This window comes from Bos indicus x Bos taurus, chromosome 1 (assembly GCF_003369695.1).
Source record: "Bos indicus x Bos taurus breed Angus x Brahman F1 hybrid chromosome 1, Bos_hybrid_MaternalHap_v2.0, whole genome shotgun sequence".
Taxonomy (NCBI): domain Eukaryota; kingdom Metazoa; phylum Chordata; class Mammalia; order Artiodactyla; family Bovidae; genus Bos; species Bos indicus x Bos taurus.
In genome coordinates this window covers 102,342,554-102,364,954 of record NC_040076.1, presented here as the reverse complement: position 1 = coordinate 102,364,954, position 22,401 = coordinate 102,342,554, and positions in this window count along the sequence as shown.

Here is a 22,401-nt window from a genome sequence, read left to right as displayed (position 1 = left end):
ACAACAAACTTATTATAAATACAGAAAATATTTACCAAAAATATTGAATTCTAATTGTTGATAAACACATCAGGCCACTACATACCATCAGTTCAGTTCAGTCGTTCAGTCAAGGAGATACCCCTTGCCCAAGGTAAGAAGCAGCGGCTGCGCTTCGCTGGAGCAGCCGTGAAGAGATACCCCACGCCCAAGGTAAGAGAAACCCAAGTAAGATGGTAGGTGTTGCAAGAGGGCACCAGAGGAGAAACACACTGAAACCATACTCACAGAAAACTAGTCAATCTAATCACACTAGGACCATAGCCTTATCTAACTCAATGAAACTAAGCCATGCCCATGGGGCAACCTAAGACGGGTGGGTCATGGTGGAGCGGTCTGACAGAATGTGGTCCACTGGAGAAGGGAATGGCAAACCACTTTAATATTCTTGCCTTGAGAACCCCATGAACAGTATGAAAAGGCAAAATGATAGGATACTGAAAGAGGAACTCCCCAGGTCAGTAGGTGCCCAATATGCTACTGGAGATCAGTGGAGAAATAACTCCAGAAAGAATGAAGGGATGGAGCCAAAGCAAAAACAATATCCAGTTGTGGATGTGACTGGTGGCAGAAGCAAGGTCCAATGCTGTAAAGAGCAATATTGCATAGGAACCTGGAATGTCAGGTCCATGAATCAAGGCAAATTGGAAGTGGTCAAACAAGAGATGGCAAAAGTGAACGTCGACATTCTAGGAATCAGCGAACTGAAATGGACTGGAATGGGTGAATTAACTCATAAAGTAACTCAGATGACCATTATATCTATTACTGCAGGCAGGAATCCCTCAGAAGAAATGGGGTCAACAAAAGAGTTCGAAATGCAGTACTTGGATGCAATCTCAAAAACGACAGAATGATCTCTGTTCGTTTCCAAGGCAAACCATTCAATATCACAGTAATCCAAGTCTATGCCCCAATCAGTAACGCTGAAGAAGCTGAAGTTGAATGGGTCTATGAAGACCTACAAGACCTTTTAGAACTACATACCATAGAATTGAGCTATTTTTGTTTTATAATGAATGGTAATGATGAAGCCAACTATACCAATTCTTAGAACTGTGTTCCCATTGGTATATTTTTGGTAAATATTTCTTTAATAAATTTCCCTGTAATCTGTTACTTACAAATTTAGAAAACTGATACTCAAAGGTTTCATTAAAATATATGCTCACAGTTTTCTTTGGGAAACCAAAACTTGGCCAGGTTTATTCACTGGAACGCTGTGCTATGTACTGTGCATGCTGAGTTCCTTCACTTATGTTTGACTCTTTGCAATTCTATGGACTGTAGCCCACCTGGCTGCTCTGTTCATGGGATTCTCCAGGCAAGAATACTAGAGTGGATTGCCATGCCCTCCTCCAGAGGATCTTCCTCATCTAGGGATTGAACTACCATCTCTTAAGTCTCCTACATTGGCAGGCAGGCTCCCTACCACTAGTGCTACCTCAGAAGCCCCCTGGACTACCAGGGAATTCTCAAAATATGAACAACTATCTACAGGGTATGGATAAATCTACAATGCTGCACATTATTCTTTGGGAGGTCCCCTGGAGAAGGAAATGGCAATCCAAAAACTCCAGAGTTCTTGCCTGGGAAATCCCATGGGCAAAGGAGGAACTGGGCAGGCTACAGTCCATGGGGTTGTAAAGTCTGACATGATTTAATGACTAAACAACAGCAACAACAAAACATCATTCTTTAAAATTTTCTAATTTTGCCATTTTGTGTAATATATTTGGAAAATAGATTAGGAAAAATCACTTAGCTCTAGAAGTCTTCATCACTTACATTACTCTTCAAGTTTATAAATTTCCAAAATACTTCAAGAAACTCATAGCTATTGAAAAGAATATTGAAAAAAATATAGTAGTGAAGTAGAAATTACTGGGCAGTCAGTATAGAACTCTGAGACCTTGGTCTTGTTTTCAGTAAACATCCTGCTCCATTGTCCTAAATTCTTGAAATGTATCTTTAGTCTGATAAATTATCAGCATTCAGATCCAGGGAAGGGCAGTAATTAAACTCTCTTCCATATGCTTGATGGAAAAAAAAAAACTGATGATTATTAATCTTAACCCCATACATCTGGTCCATTGTAAAATGACAAAAGTATATAATTGAAACATTCAGAAGCTTTTATCTTAGAGGGTTTTCCTCTTTGTGTATTTTTTCAGAGACACATTATCATTGATGTTTTGATTACCTATGGGTGTGTGTGCTCAGTTGCTAAGTCATGTCTAATTCTGCAAAACTGTGGACTGTAGCCTGCCAGGCTCCTCTGTTCATAACATTCTCCTAGCAAGAATACTGGAGTGGGTTGCCATTATCTGCTCCAGGGATTTTCTTGATCCAGGAATCGAACCTGCATCTCTTGCATTTCCTGCCTTGGCAGGCAAATTCTTTACCAATGAGCCACCTGGAAAGCTTCCATTACATAAACAGGATTGATTAAATCATTGGCTATTAGCCATTAATCCACATTTCAGCTTCTCTCCTGTACCTTGAGGTGAGGAGAATGGGACTAAATTTTCCTAATCACGAGGCTGATTCTCCTGTCAGTTCAGTTCAGTTCAGTCGCTCAGTTGTGTCTGACTCTTTGCGACCCCATGAATCGCAGCACGCCAGGCCTCCCTGTCCATCACCAACTCCCGGAGCTCACTCAGACTCACGTCCATCTAGTCAATGATGCCATCCAGCCATCTCATCCTCTGTCGTCCCCTTCTCCACCTGCCCCCAATCCCTCCCAGCATCAGAGTCTTTTCCAATGAGTCAACTCTTTGCATGAGGTGGCCAAAGTACTGGAGTTTCAGCTTTAGCATCATTCCTTCCAAAGAAATCCCAGGGCTGATCTCCTTCAGAATGGACTGGGTGGATCTCCTTGCAGTCCAAGGGACTCTCAAGAGTCTTCTCCAACACCACAGTTCAAAAGCATCAATTCTTCGGTGCTCAGCCTTCTTCACAGTCCAACTCTCACATCCATACATGACCACTGGAAAAACCATAGCCTTGACTAGACGAACCTTTGTTGGCAAAGTAATGTCTCTGCTTTTGAATATGCTATCTAGGTTGGTCATAACTTTGCTTCCAAAGAGTAAGCATCTTTTAATTTCATGGCTGCAGTCACCATCTGCAGTGATTTTGGAGCCCAAAAAAATAAAGTCTGACATTGTTTCCACTGTTTCCCCATCTATTTCCCATAAAGTGATGGGACCAGATGCCATGATCTTCGCTTTCTCAGTGTTGAGTTTTAAGCCAACTTTTTAACTCTCCTCTTTCACCTTCATCAAGAGGCTTTCTCCTGTCAGCAACCCCCTATTCCTAGGTGGGGTACAAAAGTCTCCTCATTAACATAACAAGAGACATCTTTACTGTTGTCATCTCTTAGGAAATTCAAAGAGCTTCAGGAGCTCTGTGACAGAAATGAGGATGAAGGCCAAATACATATTTCTTATTATAAGTCACAATATCACATATGTCTTTTCCCACAGGTATTCACTTTCAGGAATTTGGTTGCACCTATTTTTATTGACACTTCCACTCTCTCTCCAGAGGAATTATAATTCACCTCCAAATGGTAAAGCATCATTTTATGCTCAGAATTGCCCACCCCCCCCAACCATTGGAAGTGAGTGGCTATATAGGTAATATAAATTTGTCATCTTTTATAGCATATATTTACTAATTATTTCCTAAATGTTGATAAATTAAAAAATTAATGCACAGATTTGTCATCATGTTTTTAGTCATACAAACATATAGAAATGTTTATTGAGAAGATTATGAAATAAGTACTCTTTTATTCCCAATTAACAATATTTAGTTATTTTTTAAAAAGTATATAATTTAAAAAGAGACTAATATTTCATATGAATTGCCTTCATCCTGACTTACCAGGCATTAAGAGTTCCAAGGGGAGCCACAGGTTAGGTTAATATTAGGACCCTGATCATAGTAAAATTTAGACCTATAGTGTCTGAAATGGAATGTCCAACTCTAAGTATAAAATATATCTTAATTTATATTATCCTAACTTTTCCTTTTTGCATAAAATTATATGAGAATTCTATGGCTGAATGGCATCACTGACTCAATGGATGTGAGTCTGTGTGAACTCCGGGAGTTGGTGATGGACAGGGAAGCCTGGCGTGCTGCGATTCATGGGGTCGCAAAGAGTCGGACACGACTGAGCAACTGAACTGAATTGAATGTACACAAACATGTACATAATCTGTGATATGTATAATCAAACTCTGACATTTTGGTTCAAAGAAATTATATTACATTTCTGTTGAGGTTTATTACCCCAAAAATAGAATTCGTAAATAAAATAAAATGCAAGTAACTTGGGTTATATATCCAACTCTTTGCAACCCCATGGACTATACAGTCCATGGAATTCTCCTGGCCAGAATACTGCAGTGGGCAGCCATTCCCTTCTCCAGAGGATCTTCCCAATGCAGGGATCGAACGCAGGTCTCTCACACTGCAGGCAGATTCTTTACCATCTGAGCCACCAGGGAAGTGCATAGTATTATAAGCACCACCAACAAAAGTTTGTAAATGTGTTCAATATTTTTTATTTAAAATAATTAGCGTCATGGATATTACAAATATTTATAAGAAACTGATAGCAGATAAAAATTGATTATATAATAGCTATTATCATTAATTAATGACATTATAAAATTTAATTTCAATTTTTTAAGTTAAAATGTTTTCTTTCTGTAATTTCAGTCCTTGCTTCATTTTCAAGAGCATAAAAGCAAACTAGTTTGCTTTTATTTTACAACCAATCAGAATTATTTATTGGATGAGCAAAGCATACTATGGATCCATAGCTAAATTTAATTTTTTTGTTTGCTTATTTCCTTGTTTTACTTTAAAATTTTAGTTAGATTTGGAATGTGTTCTCTCTTAACATTAGTCTTTTTATAATGTGTTACAAGTTTGATGCTTATATTTTAGGCTCTAACAAATTGTTTACGTTTTAATCACATGAACACGAGCTATGAGAATGAAAAATATTGATCCTTTTATTTCTTAACACAAATCTGAAAGCTTCTAGTGAAATAAAATAAAAGAGAATAGTAAAGAACTTCCTACACTAGCTTGTGCTTGTTTTAATAAACGTCTTTGGTTTTCTTCTTACTATTAGAGATGAAAAGAAGTGGCATCATTTCCTATTCTGCACAATTCATAGTATTTTGCAGCCATTGTAGCATAACACCATGGAAAGAACACAGGCTTTATTGACAGACAACGTGAATTTTAGTTCTAACTCTACCAGTTACCTCCTATGGGACACTGGGTGAGATGCTTAATTTTTATAAGCCTGAGGATCTTCATTAGTAAAGTAGTGATGATCACATCTATCTCAACATACTGTGAGGATTAAATGAAACATTGTATGCAGAAGAGATTAGCACTGCAAGCAGTAGTAGATGGTAACTGTTCTATTAAAACTATTATTGTTACTGCTATTAGAAAAGTAACAGGTGGTCCCAAAACAGTTATTGGGTTAGAACTGGTACCTCTTTTCAAGTCACCTCTCCCAAGATTAAAAATTAATTAAAAGAAAGAACATTTGGTTACATAGCATTAAACCTGCCACTACCTACTCTACTTTTTCCTTGTGTCTGGTAATTTCAGCGGTCAAAGATATCATGGGGGAAATGGATTGCTCTCAAAACAGACCCCTGAATAATGGGGAAGAAATGTGCCTTGACTTGAATAGTAACTGACACAATTATTTTTCCTCATATGTTACAGAGAATATAAAGAATATACTCAATTTTGCATAGCTATAATATTTGAGTATTAAGTTCCATAGTTATCAAATTTTTATTATACAAGTGACTTACATATGTTTAAAATGAGATTCTGAAATGCCAATTTAATTTGCATATTGTGAGGAGTTTTAAAAATATTATTCTAGCATACATACCTATTAAAATTGTCATAGTCACCTTTATTAGTATACTTTTCCTAGGACAACTTCTGCCTGAAGAGTCCTCCCTGATCCTCCTTTTTCATAATTCTTAAACTTTTGTTAACTAATTGGAACCCTAACAGCACTTTGAACTGTGTAACAAAAAATAACTGTAGTATTTGTTGAGTGCTTAACATGTGCTGATGTACTGTTTTGTTTAATTATTTTAAAATATCTGTAACACAATATTTTCATTTTACAGTTAAAACTAATATTGTTAAGTTTGTTACCATAGTGATTTCTATAATAAAAATGTTAAAGAAATAGCTTATTGAGAAATCTCTAAAAACAATTAACTTTTAGGTATATTTCAGCCCCACAATGTGAATTCTTGCTTTTGTTAAGGACTTCTTATTCTGTTATCTCTTTAAACAACTCACAACTATTTTTGGAATGATAGAGATCAGTTGATTAGAGAAGATGTTAACAGGTCAGGTACATATTGCAAACTTCCTTATTTAGGCAACTTACAACCACTTTACATAAATCAATAATATTACCTGCTTAAAGCAAAACACAGCTTCCCAATTTCTCACATACTTTATCCCATGTTTTCATTGTCTTCCTTATAAATGATATCTAAAATAATAGGGGCAATTTGAAGTGAGTACACATTTTTAGGTATAAAGAAATTATGTCTTGTCTCTTCACACCCCACTCCAATACTCTTGCCTGGAAAATCCCATGGACGGAGGAGCCTGGAAGGCTGCAGTCCATGGGGTGGCTGAGGGTCGGACAAGACTGAGCGACTTCACTTTCTTTCACTTTCTTCACATTTACATTTCAATGCCTCCTTTCCCCGTCTCTTTCTTCTACATTCCACCTTAAACCAATTGGTGAAAGAGTGAGTGATAATATGTTTAATAATGTTTAGTGCATCAGTGATTGTAATAATGTAATTCATTAACAAATCAAACCCTCAAAGACCTTTACTGAATATTTATAAAGTTGGATATTACTGGATAAACTGAATTTATTTGCAGCAGTTATTTATAGAAGAAAACATGGAAAGATTACAAGGGGAGTGGCTGAAGCGTTTGCATGGAGGTGTATATATATTGGGCTTCCCAGGTGACTCAATGGGATAGAATTCACCTGCTAATGCAGGAGATACAGGAGACACAAGTTCAGTACCTGGGTTGAGAAGATCCCCTGGAGGAGTAAATGGCAACCCACTCTAGTATTCTTGCCTGGACAATTCCATGAACAGAAGAGCCTGGTGGAGCCTACAGTCCGTGGAAAGAGTCGGACATGACTGAGCACGCATATATATGTGTGTGTGTGTGTGTGTGTATTTTATATATATATATATATATATATATATATATATATATATATATATAAAACCCCTCCACACCCATTGCCTACCCTGGTAACTTTCAGTTTTTCTTGCATATAGAATATGGACAACATAGTTGATAGAAATTATATGTAAATAGAATATCTATTGATAGAATCAATTTGAAATGGATTCATAGATAATCATAGGATTGAATTATTAACTTGAAACTGAATCATAGATAATCTTTCTAAACCTCCCCAACTCCTTTCTCTAATTATTTGTTTGTAAGCTGGTAAGACAGTCTGGTGAAATGAGAATGAAAAGATGTTTTTATTTTATACATTTTCCACCATCAATCAGTGATTTACATAGTGACTTTATTCTTAATTCTTATTTGAAAACAAAACAAAAAACCTTGACCACTGTTACCATAATAAACTGACAATGTTTTATAAAGAAGGCAATAAAATGAGGCACTTAGACAGATTTCAAATCCTCTGAATGCTACCTTCCGGCTAGATGGGAAAATCCCTAAATGCTTGCTACTACAATAAATAAACTCTGCCCACTCTGTTGACTATTATTGGAGCTCACTGGAGACTATTTCTAGCAAGGCACCATATGGTGCTCTCCTTTATATTACACACTGGAGCATACAAGCAATATATTCCATTCTGTTAAAGAATATATGAAGATTTATTGGAGTAGAATTCACTGTATCATTTGGTTTAAATCAGATTCATAAGATTTGCCAACCTTACTAATTACTTTGGGAAATATGATAAAAATACTCCTCAGTTTTTATTCTGGAGAGGTCATTTTATTCCAGCTTGAGATATCTCTCAAACTTTTTCTTAGGAACAGGAACTTGATGTTCCATTAGCATAATTGCATGCATCCTTCAAGCCTTGAGGAGGACTTCTGACACTGAAATTTTAACTGTGTCTGACTCCTCATTTTTTTTTTAAAGTAATTTCTCTGAAAAAATCCTACAAGATCAACAAAGTTATGTGTCATATGGAGGATTAAGGACATTGAAAATGTCTGTTCTGTGATAATAAATTTCTTCACTCCTTTAAAATGGAAACCTCAGAGGAAGTGGTTTTGAAATGAGAAATTAAGGCTTAGAAGCAAGGGGTCATACATAGTTAACCTCTATTATCACCAACAAGTCAAAACCATATTAGTCTTGAGAACAATCAGATAAAATTTAGCAAATTGCCTGAATATTGGATAAGAAACACAATACCCTTTGCTAATATAAATTGAAACTGAACAGTATTTTAAGATACATTTTCTTTCCTGTATTAATGCATGATGTTTTAAATATTTATGTGAGAGGAATTGTATTTTTAAAATAGCAAAAATTATCACTAAATTGGCAAATCTGGCAATATTACTGGCTTATAGGCAACATGTTTGGCTATAATTTTTAACTCTTTGCTGCCTTCATGGAAATAATTCATTGAGTTTTGTTCTTTTCTTTAAACAAATATAAGAATATGGAAAAGATGAATGTCAAAAATTCTTTACTGTTTGTAGTCCTTGATTTTAAATTATAGGTATTCATACATGTTATTTATTGATACAGTTGAAATCTAAAAATACAATGGAGAATATTTTTCTGAAACTGTGTCAAAGGATGAAATTAGTTAAAGAAAAAAAAAAGGGTACTAGTTTTAAGTAAATATTTTAAATGGACTTCCCAAATGGCTCAATGGTAAAGAATTCACCTGCCAAGCAGGAGACGTGTACGATGCCTGGGTCAGGAAGATTTCTAGAGAAGGAAATAGCAACCTACTCCAGTATTCTTGCCTGAAAAATTCCATAGACAGAGGTGCCTGGCAGGCTACAGTCTATAGGGTTGCAAAGAGTTGGACACAACTAACTGACTAACACTTTCACTTTTCAAAGACCCTTTCAAACTCGTTCAGAACAGTGTGAAACAGTGTGGAAAAGGATATGCTTGCTTCCACACCCGGATTGATATGTAACAGTCTGGAGGAAGAAAGTCATTCCAGCTGCCATTGTACTTCATTCTCTTTCAATGAAAATTTCCCTCTGAAAAGGTGATTTGAAAAACAATAGTAAAGAAAAACAGGCACAGAGATGAGTTGAGTCATTTAAGAGAGAGCCTATGTGCCTTAAATGAATCAATAAACATTGATTACCCAGTGTTCTGGTCCAAGTTGCTGTGTAACCAGTATTTTCCTATGGATGGAAAGTGAAGCAGACCATCTACATCAGAGACTGGCAAATTATGGCCCTGGACCAAAGCCAGTTCACAGTTTGTGTGCTTTGTTTTTGTTTTTTTTTTTGTTTTTTTTTAAGTAAGTTTTATTACAACTCAATTTCACCCACTGTCAGTGGCTGCTTTTGTACCACAAAGGCATAGTTGACTAATTAAGGCAGAGACCATAGGGCCAACATGGACAAAAATATCTGCTATCTTGCCACAAACAAAGAAAGCTTGCCAATCATGCTATAGATGCATATTTGAAAAGTGTGGACACTTAGGTTGTTTGTTTTCTGTTTCTCTACCTATTAAGGTTTAATACACCATCAGTGTGAAAGCAAATGATCATTGCTTTCTTTTTTTTTTTTTTTTTGATCATTGCTTTCTTAAAATAATTTTTAATCTTGAAGAATTACCTTTGAAAATTAATTTCTTTAAGAAAATTAATTTTAACACTTTTTACCATTTATTGTTCCTATACTGCACAAGCAAAATACCTTTTATGAGAATGCAGGAACTCCAACAAAAATAGATCTGAGAATCATCTCAAAGAAGAATATGAGATGGTACAAACATTTTCCTTGAGAAATGTTCATGTATACTGCCACAAGAGTATAACAACAAGAGCTCATATCACCATAGGGTTTTGATTACACAGTGTGAGTAAACTAAATTCACTTATGCTGCACATTAGAGAGTCTCTGGAGACGATAATCAATGCAAATGGATATAAAGAGGGCTCTCAAATTCAGCATCCTTCCAATAACAAGAAGAGATGATGTATTTTGGAAGAGCTAAAATTTAAAATTGGAATTCCCTGTTGTACATATTTTAAACTAGAATCATTATCAAAGCAAACAAAGAAACTCAATATTATTAGTAATGTTATCACTACTACTAATAATATTGAGTACTCTTAATGTTATTATAGGCTTCCCTGGTGGCTCAGATGGTAAAGAATCTGTCTACAATGCAGGAGACCTGGGTTGGATCACTGGGTTGGGAAGATCCTCTGGAGAAGGTAACGGCTACCCACTACAGTACTCTTGCCTGGAAAATCTCATGGACGAGGCGCTTGGCAGGCTACAGACCGTGAGGTAACAAAGAGGCAGACATGACTGAATGACTAAGGCTTCAATACTTTAATCTTATCTCTGTGATTAATATTACAAATAGAAGTGATGGAAGCATTTGAAAACCTTTATTTAACTAAACTCTAATTGACATTCTGTTTTTGATGTCATATCTGAGGTATAAATTGTTGCCATTGATGGTAATATCTATTATCACTAAAGTAAACTTATGTTTAGAAATTAAAATAAATCCAACACTGGACTTAGCTTTTCCTTTAATATTGAAGAACAATGACTTAACAACTATTTTCATCAGCATTCACACATTCTGTTAAAATTATTACAACAAATACATATCAATATCTGACAATTCTGCTGATGAAGATGATATAAATGATGAAATTGTAATAAGTCAATGATTAACTGTATTGTCAATGGCATTAAGTCAAAGTACTGTAATATGTTTGACTTTATGTATTCCATATACCTAGTCTTTTCAGTCAAATCAACTGGTAAATGAATCACAAAAGATGTTCACTTAAAGTTTCTATGAATTGGGTGATGTATTTAACATGTCTGGGTTATAAATATTATGTCTCTTTTTTAAAAAAACGTTATTGAATTACTACTATAAAAGCAGTACACTATACTCTTGTTCAGTCACTCAGTTGTGTCCCACTCTTTGTGACCTCATAGACCGTAGCATGCCAGGCTTCCCTGTCCTTCACTATCTCCAAGAGTTTGCGCAAACTCATGTCCTTTGAGTCTATAATGCCATTCGACCATCTCATCCACTGTTTCCTCCTTCTCCTGCCTTCGGTCTTTCCCAGCATCAGGGTCTTTTCCTCTGAGTTGGCTCTTTGTATCAGGTGGCCAAAGTATTGGAGCTTCAGCATCAGTTCTTCCAATGAATATTCAGGATTGATTTTCTTTAGGATTGACTGGTTTGATCTCCTTGTGGTCCAAGGGACTCTCAAGAGTCTTCTCCAGCACCACAGTTTTAAACTACCAATTCTTTGGCTTTCACCCTTCTTTATGGTCCAACTTTCATTTGCATACATTGAAACTCTCACATTCATATATGGAAAACCATAGCTTTGACTAGAAGGACTTTTGCTGTGAAAGTGATGTCTCTGCTTTTTAATATGCTCTTTAGTTTCATCATAGCTTTTCTTCCAAGGAGCAAGCATCTTTTAATTTCATGGCTGCAGTCACCATCTCTATACACTAGTCTTTGAAAATTTTAAGGATGATTGGTAATTAAATCACAGTTATTTTCATTTTCTCTCTATTAGGTGAGGAATTTAACAAGTCTGGACCTTGTATACTTCATCTCCAAAGTGGGGATACCAATATCTTGTTATTAAGATCATGTATAGTTTAGATGACATGTAAGTTGTTCTTAGCACATGGTGGCCTAAAAGAAACACTCAGCAAAGTCACTGACACCACCACCATAAATAAAAATTGAGACAGATGCTAGAAAATACTAATAAGCAAGAGCTATTCACATTTTCCAAGTATGAGTTTCTTTGGTTAACCAAACAAATATGCTCATCCTTGTCCCTTGCTTTCTTTACAATAAAGACTGGAGGATGGAAGAGTTCTCTTTGTCTACCTTCTTTACATGTGTAGACCACCATCTGATACAGTTCTAAATGGTGGAAATTAGAAATATGCAGCATTTATTCCTTTATTCCCCATCCTGATTAAAGGAACCAATATGCTGGTACCTTGCCTTCCCGTTCTTTGTTTTAGAATTTCAATATTATGCCTGGAGCTTCAGCTACCATCTTAAGACTATAATGTAAAATACATAATGGAAACACCAGGAGAATTTTTGAGCACCAAGAAAAATTTTGTATATTTGTGTGCATACACGTAATTTTCTACGGAATGTTTTCTATAGGTGTTTACAATTAAGTGAACATGTTAACCTATATCATGTATGTGTAATATGGGACTTCCCAGGTAGTTCAGTGGTAAAGAATCCACCTGCCAATACAAGAAACACAGAGGATACAGATTCGATCCCTGCGTTGGGAAGATCCCCTGGAGGAGGAAATGCAACCCACTCTAGTATTGTTGCCTGGGAAATTCCATGGACAGAGGGATCCAGCAGGAACTAGTCCATGGGGTTGCAAAGTTCAAACATGACTGAGCACTGAGTATGAACAATGTGTAATATATATGCATACCAATTAGAAATATAAAAGAAATGAGTAGATCCATGTAGACATTATTTAGACATGTTCAATGTGTATATTTAAATAAAAGTAACAAGTTTCAAATTTGTGAGAGTATGTTTAACCAATAATAAGTCATGTAGCCAACTACACACAAAAAACTTAAATGTTATATTTGAGCTAGGATAAATAGATGAGTCTGTGTACATACATGGAACTGTATGTACCAGATGGTTAAAACTTCATATTTGTTATATAAGTCTTAAGGGAGGGGGAAGATGGCAGAGCAGTGCAAAAATGACCAGTTTTCTTATTAGACATATTCATATTGCTATATTTGCTAAAATGTGAATACTTGGAATACTGTTACATGAATAACTCATCAACTCAAAGAGTATGTTAAATATCATATTAAATAATACTGAGAACTTATGAATAAAACTATATGAGAGAGAGGTAAGTGTTCATTAACTAAATCCAATTTAATTGAGTTTAGGAAATGTCCTGAAAGCTTAATGACACTTAATGCACTATCAGATCAGATCAGATCAGTCGCTCAGTCGTGTCCGACTCTGCAACCCCATGAATCGCAGCACGCCAGGCCTCCCTGTCCATCACCAACTCCCGGAGTTCACTCAGACTCAGGTCCATCGAGTCAGTGATGCCATCCAGTCATCTCATCCTCTGTCGTCCCCTTCTCCTCTTACCCCCAATCCCTCCCAGCATCAGAGTCTTTTCCAATGAGTCAACTCTTCTCATGAGGTGGCCAAAGTACTGGAGTTTCAGCTTCAGCATCATTCCTTCCAAAGAAATCCCAGGGCTGATCTCCTTCGGAATGGACTGGTTGGATATCCTTGCAGTCCAAGGGACTCTCAATCACTAGCTAATTATATTGTATACTTTTACTGTAAATTATAGTTTGTTGTTTTTTGAAAGTACCATGACAAATACTAATTTTTAAGTTGTAAAGCTAAAAAAAATAAGATGTAGATGAAGTTGTTTCCAGTTCTGTATTTAAAATGATCTCTTGAGTAAAAATTATCAGTTTAAAATTGAATTAATGAATAATTTAGAACAATGAATTAGTCAAGAGAGTATCTCTATGTCTTGTGGGTGAAATTGATTTCAATACTTGAACCTTCCTGACTTCAGATAGGATAGTAAACTTCATTACCTAAACTGGTCTTTTAATTCTATGAATTTATGACAGTATTCCTGAATCAGGTGTTCAAAACATGATTGTTTACTTCTAATATATTTTTCATCTGTGTCCACAAAAAGCAAGCATTAAAAAAAAAATACCTTTTGAAGGTATTTTGTTGGAGTGCTTTTGAACTGAGACTAAATAAAATTACTAGGATTAAGTTACAGTCTTAGAAAATGTAGTTACTCATGAGAATACTTACACTGTTCTAGATGCTAATGAAATAAATTTAGTTTTTTTTTTTAATTGATTCAATTCTGCAAAGAAAATAAGCATTATGCAAACTGGATTACCTTTGTTTCAATTTTGTGAAGTTTTCAATGTATGCACATAACAATCCTTGTACTTAGAGGTCTTATGACTTGATGAAGAAAATAGAAAAGTAAGATTTTTGTGGTTATGCTAAACATTAGTGTAATGTTTAACAATGAGCTGTCAGTTTTAATTATAAAGGTAGCTGTAAACTCCAAATGATGTTTAGCATGCAAAAGAATGTGGTAGATGTTTGCCTCTGTGGAATAAACAAACAAACCACCATCCAACCATATTTTCTACAGTTTCACTGAAGACTGGTGAATGTAAGGGAGCCTTGATGAAACGGATTACAGAAAAGTGTTAGAGTTCCCTAAGTGGAGAGTTAGGGTAGCAACATCTGAGGAAAAACATATTTAGGATGTAAATAGGTTGAGGAATGTGTCTACAATTGGAAAGGGAATTTGGATAAAGAGAAATCAAACGAGTCTAATAACTGGACAGTTAGGGAAAATTGAAATCTCATAGTGCCTTGAGAACAAGAAACTGCCATTAAAATTCAAAATATTTTTATCCTTTACAACTCAGAAACTTACAAAATAATTAGAATTCAAGGAAGAGTTAAAAATAGAATAATATATTCAATCTTCACATTATCAGCTGATTACTGTGCTTGGATTCCTGGACTCTTCCAGAGAAGCAGCCAAAAGGGATCAGACTACATGATGCTAAACTTTGCCACTTCAGCTTATGTGTTATTTAAAATTGAAGGCAAACAATAAAGTTGAAGGCAAACAGCAGATTCAAAGAAAAACATTTACCTCTCTCTTAAAAATTTAGACTGGGTTCTGGCTCAGAAAGAGAGCTATCACCAAATATAATTTTCATCTAAATGACCTATTTAATTTGAAAGACAAACACCTAAATACCAAACACTTGCTCTGGGAAAGATTGAGGGCAAGGAGAACCAAGCAACAGAGGATGAGATGATTGGATGGCATCACTGATTCAATGGACATGAGTTTGAGCAAATTCCAAGAAATAGTGAAGGATAGGGAAACCTGGTTTGCTGCAGTCCATGGGGTTGCAAAGAGCTGGACACAACTTAGAGACTGAACAACAACAGTTGCTCTTCTTATTGTCCTTTGAACTACTCTCCTCCCCTTTCTAGTCCCAGGCCCCTATCTCTCTCCTAAACTCAGGATGGAATATAAAACTCAGCTGCCTGTCTTGCCCTTCAGTTTAATATTTTAAGGGGATCTCATGCCTGGAGAATCCCAGGGACGGGGGAGCCTGGTGGGCTGCCATCTATGGGGTCGCACAGAGTCGGACACGACTGAAGCTATTTAGCAGCAGCAGCAGCATATATACATGGGCTTCCATGATAGGTCAGATAGTAAAGAGTCTGCCTGCAATGAAGGGGACCAGGGTTCAATCCCTGGGTCAGGAAGATCACCTGGAGAAGAGAATGGCTACCCACTCCTGTGTTCTTACCTAGAGAATTCCAGGGACAGAGGAGCCCGGGGGGCTACAGTCCATGGGGTTGCAAAGAGTCCAACACAACTAAGAGACTAACACTTTCACTTTGTTTGCTTTATATAAATATATAAAATTAAATTATATACTATACATATATAACTCAATTTTTTTCTCCTATTAATATGTTTGTCAATTTAATTAGACCATTTAAATAACCTAAAAAGGGAGAAGGAAAAAATTTTTCCCAAATAAAGCTAAATATGAAGCAAAAGCATAGAGAAATACTGCCTGCTTTCCAATCTAAACACTGTCAAAGTGAAAGTGAAGTTGCTCAGTCGTGTCAGACTCTTTGGGACCCGTGGACTGTAGCCTACCAGGCTTCTCCATCCATGGGATTCTCCAGGCAAGAATACTGGAGTGGGTTACTATTTCCTTCTCCAGGGGATCTTCCCAACCTAGGGATAAACACTGTCAAGGTTCAAGGAAATATCTGAGAGTTAGTTTAACCAGAGGAGTATTCACTATAACCAACTCAGTTGGGCCCTTGCTTTTGCCAACTACCCCAAAATGAGAGCATTTACACTATGTAGAAAGAACAAACAGAATTTTACTTCAGACACCACTATTCTTTTCTATACTATGTCTGTGTGTGTGTTAGTTGCTCAGTCCTGTCTGACTCTTTAGTACCCCATGGACTGTAGTCCATCAGGCTCCTTTGTCCATGGAATTCTCTAGGCAAGAATACTGGAGTGGGTTGCCATTTTCTTCTCCAGGGGACCTTCCTGACCCAGGAATTGAAGCCAGTTCTCCCACATTGCAGGCAGATGTTTTCCTGTCTGAACTACTAGGAAAGCCCACACTATTTCTGGAATACAGCAAAAAATTAGTGTAGAGTGACATCACCAAATGGTGACATAAGTTATTCTTGACATTGCGCCTCGTCACAACAACAATGAATATGTATTCAACCAATGAGGGAATCTTTGAAAATAGGTAAAACTGAAGCACCTCTGCATCATAGAGACCTAAACAGACTGTGTTTGAAGGGTAAGAGAAGTTACTACACTTGACCACATTGCCCCTCCCCCTGAGAGTGCAAAACAACACAGAGCCTCTGGTTCCAGTGGGAAAAAAGTACCCAGGTGAAACAACTCTTTCATCATTGTGAGTTACTTTGTGGGAGCCTCTACTCTGATCTTGAATCACAGCAATTGCAGGTGAATCTGTGGGTTCCAGTCAGTTGAAATCCTACTGTGGTGAAGAAAGTGAGAAGGCTTGCAACAAGGAGCACATAGTTCCTACCTGTAGTGCTCAAGTAGGACCAGCAGCTTTGCTCATCTTCAGAACCAAGTCAAGGTTGCACTCTCATCAGGAAATGTGGCAGGTCCAGATCTACCTAATTTAGATCCTCAGACAAATTTTTTCTGGTCCTGGAGGCTGGTTGGCCTATGTCAGGAGATGTGTTGAGTTACACTATGGAGAGTGTATCCATATCCATATCCATATCCATATCCACTATGGAGAGTGACTTCTGGTCTCATCTGACCAGAAGGGCTGGTGACCACTTCTGGTTCAACTCAGTGGTGCTTGAGAAGTGAGCAGGCAGGTTATTCATTCCCAGAGCAAAACCAATACCAGTGGAGGCTCCTTGTGTTAGACACAATCAAGGGGATTGATTCATAGCCTAGGTTCAGGGTAGCTCCCAACCTATCCCAACCAGAGAGGCTAGTTGGAAAATTGAGAGTAGCCTAGAGTGGACCCTCCCCTTTCAATTCAGGCAAGGAAGGTGAGTCATAGCTCTACCCACTCTGGAAAGAGTCTTCCCACCCCATCTGACCACAAGGGCTGTTATTAACTCTTGGAAGCTGCACTGATCCAGCAGGGGACAAGCTGAGAAAGGGCAGACTGAACTGATAGTTTACATAGCAAAGTCAGTGACGCTGTCTGTTCAGGAAAATTTGAATGTGGATCAACTTGAGTTAAGACAACAAACAAAGAGCTTAACTAGTTTTGGAAGTGCTTCTTCAGCTATGCCCAAGTAAGGAATTTAACTTGTATCTCTACTCATCTCTGAATACAGCCTTAAGTCTGTCTAACCAGGGAACCTAACCATGTAGCACATGAGAACCTGGGTAACCTATTCAATGGTGCCAAGTGTCACTTGAACAGATTGCACAGCCCATAGAGCAGAGCAAACCTGGTGGCCTCACCTGACCAGGAAGTTCAGTATACCATCAAGCCTACTTTCAGCCTCCAAACAAAGAACTGTACAGAGTTTGGGCATGGATCTGCTGCCCTGCCAGAGCAGGGAATCTTAATCATGGCCACATTTTCAAATGAGTAGAGAACCTAGACTCAACCATCTAGTAAGCTTGTCCAGAAAAGTTAGACAATCATGGAGCTCATCCTATAGTCCCACTTGGGTAGGGAATCAAGTCAGCAGTCCTGTCCAATTTTTTTCCAGCCTCTAGCACACTCCCTCATCTCAGAACTACTACAGATGCCTTGCCCATAAGTAGTCCATAAGTCCATAAAGCCTCCCTACCCAAGCACATTACCTGTAGACATACCCAGAAACTCAAATCTGAGCTGTTTCTGCCAAAGAAAACCTATAATGTCTAGAAAAGGAATTTTTATTACTCAAATGTGCAAATTTTAATATAAGGAATCAAGGATCACAGTTCAGTTCCATCGCTCAGCTGTGTCTGAGTCTTTGCAACCCCATGGACTGCAGCTCGTCAGGCCTCCCTGTCCATCAACAACTGCCAGAGTTTACTCAAACTCATGTCCATTGAGTCAGTGATGCCATCCAACCATCTCATCTTCCGTTGTCCCCTTCTTCTTCCCACTTCAATCTTTCCCAACATCAGAGTCTTTTCCAATGAGTCAGCTCTTCACATGAGGTGACCAAATTCAGCTTCAACATCAGTCATTCCAATGAACACCCAGGACTGATCTTCTTTAGGATGGACTGGTTGGATCTCCTTGCAGTCCAAGGGACTCTCAAGAGTCTTCTCCAACACCACAGTTCAAAAGCATCAATTCTTTGGTGCTCAGCTTTCTTTATAGTCTGACTCTCACATCCATACATGACTACCGGAAAATCATAGCTTTGAGTAGACAGACCTTTGTTGGCAAAGTAATGTCTCTGCTTTTTAATATGCTGTCTAGGTTGGTCATAACTTTTCTCCCAAGGAGCAAGCGTCTTGTAATTCCATGGCTGCAGCCACCATCTGCAGTGATTTTGGAGCCCACAAAAATAAAGTCTGTCACTGTTTCCACTGTTTTCCCATCTATTTGCCATGAAGTGATGGGACCAGAAGCCAAGGATCACAAGGAGATAGGATTTTCACTATTAAAAATGGGAATTTAAACTTTGAAAGGGACGAATTAGAATATTAGTAGAAATTCTGAAATTATGGTTATACATATATAATGCTATGTATATTGTGTGTATTATATACAGTTGTGTACTTACCTTCAAGCTTTTTCCACTGAGTGGGTTTAGAATAGCATTATCCAACAGAATTTCCTATGATGGAAATATTTTATGTCTGTGCTGTCCATTATGTAACTAGCCACATTGGGTTTTAAATACTTGAAATGTAATTAGTATGACTGATAAACTTACTTTTAATTGTATGTAATTAAAATTAATATTTACATTAAAAAAACTACATATTGATAATGGATATTTTATTTGACAGCACAGAACTAGCAAGTAAACATATGCCGTTAACAATGAGCACACAAGAGAACCCAATTTTTTATTTTCACTAAGAAAAAACAGGACTTTTAGAGAAAAGGTTGATTCCAGAGCTAGGTCAGGGAATGTATGATATGAGCTTGAAGAATTTTAGTGTAAGAAAGAAACAAAGGAGTTCTTAAAGAATGAAGAGTCATATCAAAACATTATGAGAATCAGCTTGAAGGATTCCTGCTAGTTATATAAGGGGCATTTGAACATCAAAATAAAGACTGATTATAATAAATTATAATCCACTAGATTAAAAAAATCAATGAGCCCATTGGATATACATAATACACAAATAGGGAAAAAAGAAAGGACTATTTCTTAAGGTAGAATGTCAACTGATAATAGTAGAAAAAATAATGGAATTAAGAAATTATTAGTGGATCCAAAGACTAGTTAGTGACTATTTGATGAAGAATAAGATATTTACATGCTCTAAAAATTTCTCCTATTTATATAGTCTTAAAGTGCATCTCAAGAAAATATATCATTTGCCAGGAAAAATAATATTAACAATGAAGAGACTTGACAGACAACATCTTAGATAGTGGTCTAATTCTATATGTACCAATATAGGGACAACACAAGCCATCATGTGTTTCTTTATATGATACTCTGAGAAGAACATAAAATTATTTATGTAGTATTTCTGCCAAAAATGCATAACCTGAGTTCAATCATAAGGAATTTTCAGAAAAAAAAAAAAAAACCCTGAAAAACATTTTTTTAAAAAACCAGTCTGTATTGTTAAAATGTCAAGGACAAGAGAGATAGATAATGTTCCAAGTTAAATGAAACTAAAAATAAGTAGCAGCCAAATACAATGCAGGATCCTAAACAAAGAAAACAGCCATTAGGACCGTTAATAGTACAACTGACAAAATATGAGAATGAACTGAATTTAGATAATAACATTGTATCTATGATATAATTTCTAATGTTGATAATTGCTCTGTGGTCATATAAAAGAATGTCTTTATTCCAAGGGAGTACATGTTAAATTATTTCAAGGTAAAGTGGCAAAGTTATCTCCAGTTTGTCCTCAAATAATTTAGAAAAAAAATAATAAAACATGAATGGAAATGTAAAGAATTGATAAATCTGCATAAAGAATTATTTATATAATCATTGCAACTTTTCTGTAAATTTGGAATTATAAAAATTAAATTTACATCAACTATGTTTCTAAATAAAAGCAAAAACAGACATTTAAAAAGAATTATAATACCAAAACCTGTAAAACACTTAGAAATACATTTAATAAAAGATAGTTGGATGGCAACACTGACATGGACATGAATTTTAGCAGTCTCCAGAGTTGGTGATGGACAGGGAAGCCCAGCATGCTGCAGTCCATCGGGTTGCAAAGAGCTGGACATGACTGAGCGACTGGACTGAACTGAACTGAGTTGAACTGTGTTACTTCTCCTATAAAATGTGACAGACTCAGTATCTTAAGATGTCAGTTCACTTCAAAGTAATCTGTAAAAGTAACTCAACCCCAGTCAAAATTGTCAGGTTTATTTTGGGGTAGCATTTCACAAGCTAATTTAAAATTTTATATGGGAATATAAAGGACTTAGAATAGCTTCCAAAACTTCTTTGGAAAAGAATTAACAAAATTGGAGTCACTGCATGATGTGATCTCAGAATTTACTGGTATGCTACACAGGTTGAGACATTCACAAGGGATAGATAAATCAAAGTAAGAGAATAGAGAATCCAGACAACAAGCAACATAAACATATTGATCTTCTGCAGAAGTACCAATGCAAATAAAAGGGTACTGGAAAGTCAGTTTCTCTCTCTCAAGAGAGAAAGTGACCTGAAGTATGGATATATTTTAATGAGTACTATTATTTTCATAATACACTAAATAAAAATGACATTTTACTGCAAGAGATGCTAACTTCCTTTAAAAGACTATTTTCCTAACTTTTAGCAAGTAATGCACCTAAACATGAATATTTAAATTCTGAATGTTCTTGCACTAAATCAGAATTTGCATGAATTAATATTTCCATAAATGTCACTTTGTCAGTAGATTATCAAGAGTTCCAGCAAACTTTACTTCTTAAAAAGTCAAAAATTATGAATGGGCATGAATGAAATAACTATCGAGTGGTATATAGCATTCATTGTCAGCTGTGGAATTGTTCTTATTATGAGCATGTGACTCTGTTGCCACATGTAGGTTGCATATAGAATGTATTATTATACATCAACTTCAAAATAGAATCAGTTCATCTTATATACCAGCAATGAGAAAAATTTAGCACAAACAATAAGCATCTGCTGCTGCTGCTAAGTCGCTTTAGTCGTGTCTGACTCTGTGCAACCCCAAAGAGGGCAACGCACCAGGCTCCACCTTCCCCGGAATTCTCCAAGCGAGAATACTGGAGTGGGTTGCCACCTCCTTCTCCAATGCATGAAAGTGAAAAGTGAAAGTGAAGTCACTCAGTCGTGTCCGACTCTTCGAGACCCCATGGACTGCAGCCTACCAGGCTCCTCCATCCATGGGATTTTCCAGGCAAGAGTATTTACTGGAATGGGGTGCCATTGCCTTCTCCGAACAATAAGCATACATAATTATAATTTAAAGTATAGCATAGACCTTCTGGTAGTTATGACTTATCAGTTTTTCTTTCTATTCTGAAAATTTTGAAGTCAGTTTATTACATTCAAACCCATCCACCTAACATTTCATGAATGCAAAATCTGATCATATCCACAAGGTTTTCTAGTGATTTGTTCTCAAATTCATGCTGCTTTGATCTTGCTTTAATTTGGTTCCACAGTTTTGGTCCCATCACTCAATCATTATCCATTCTTGAACTGAATTCATTTAGTTTCTCTGTCTCTTAACTATATAGGCTTCTCCGGAGAGTTTCCCTATTGTAGGTCAGT